This window comes from Myotis davidii, unplaced genomic scaffold (assembly GCF_000327345.1).
Source record: "Myotis davidii unplaced genomic scaffold, ASM32734v1 scaffold16, whole genome shotgun sequence".
Lineage (NCBI taxonomy): Eukaryota > Metazoa > Chordata > Mammalia > Chiroptera > Vespertilionidae > Myotis > Myotis davidii.
Window position 1 is genome coordinate 411996 of NW_006287821.1, and position 1893 is coordinate 413888.

Sequence of the window (1893 nt, forward strand, 5' to 3'; positions counted from 1 at the left end):
CTCTTCTGAGCTCTGTGGGTCTCTGACAGTGCTTTTACTCCATTTATGCTGACATATATTTTTACATTTATTAGACTTACAAATCTACTTGACTGCATACTTCCTAAGGGCAAGTGCTATTTATAACAAATGCTTAAGTTTTTTACAATATTTAATTGTAAGACTTCTACACAGCAGTGTGGTACTCGGCCTAAAATTAAGGTCCAACATTATGTGTTCCTTGACATCAGGGAAAACAAGGAGAGCCTCAAATTACCAATCACAAGTTCCTCTTCCCGTTGTGCTTCCACGGGTGAGGTCTCCTAGCCAACAACCTTCCTTATCATGGGACCTGTCACCGTGTCTGCTTAGCCTTGAGTAATGGGTTTCAGTTCCCTGCCAACTCATGGAATTACTCCAAGTCAGTCACATCCTCCAGGGGCAACCAAGGGTCACCTCACCCTATTATTACTACAAAGCCTGCCTCCTAAAGCCCCTGCTCACCCATTCTCTTCCCAAGTGCAAACACCATGTGCCTCTGCATGGCATGCAGTGTTCTCCACCCCCAGGCTGTGAATATCTGTGACTAATAAGCTGTTGTCAATCTCATCTGTCCAGTGTGCTATGTTTAGCTATAGCCATAACGCTAGGAGAGGAATCTCCCCTCACCAGTGGGGTGATAAGGAACTGATCAAAAACGGGTTAGTTATTGAATAAATTTACTTACTTTTCCAATAAAAAGTAAAAAAGTAATATTTTTGGTGTTAAGATATCTTTTTATTTACATTCTAAGTTCCTTCAGGGCTAGGATGAGGCCTCTGGTTTACATTTCTCACAACCCTTAGCCTAGTTAGTTCCAAGGTGAGTTAAGGGTAAGTTGCTAGAAAATTTTTAAGTAATTAATTGACAGGTGAACACGCAGACATACAGGTTTGAGTTTGGGGTCCTGGGCTGCTTTGCTAGGGGCAATAGGCATAAAAAACAGAGTTGCAAACAAGAAAGCACTGAATTATATGTTTAAAGAAGATATTTAGGTGCATGCAAAAGATATCTAGACATTAATGTGATTCATTTTATAATAAAAACATCAGAATGTACACATCCAAAGAACCTCACTTAGGAGGAAACAACACTTATTGCCAAGCTGCTACCAGGATTTAAAATAGTTTAGAAACTTCCTTAGGATATCTAGACATGATGGACTACTGGTACATGGAAACTTCATATTGTTTGATGGTGTACATTTTATAGAAACAATTAAAAATTATCCAGGCAAATAAGGTAAACAATGTGCTCAAGTTAAGTAACACAGTTTGGACTCAGATAGGTAAGATGATCAGTAGTAAAGCTGGTAATATTTCAAAAACATTATCCCAATTCCCATCCTTTGAGAGATATTTTCCAGAAGGGCTGAATTATTGGAAGATGGATAGATATAGCCTCTCAAGGTGACTACAATGGAGGGGCAACAAATTTTTAAATGTATAATGTTGGATTTATTTGCTTAAAAATATTAGAATTAATCTCTACCAATTCCTATGTAAAACCATAAATATCTACACTAATAAAAGAGAAACATGGTAATTGGCGTACAACCGCTACACTTTTCATTGGCTAATCAGCGAGATATGCAAATTAACTGTCAGCCAAGATGGCGGCCAGCAGCCAGGCAGCTTGAAACTAACATGAGGCTTGCGTGCCTCAGTGACGGAGGACTCCAACATTCCCCGCCTGCGGCTGCAGGCCTCTGACCCTGCAGTTTCAAACACTGTAACAAATACTGCCGGACTTCAGCCAGCAGATTCGCAACATTGTAAGCAAAGGCCAGAAACCTACTTTCAGGCCTAACAGCTGGAGCCAAGCCTCAAGCTAAAACTGGCCCAGAAAAAAAAAAAAAAGGAAAAAAGGAGCAGG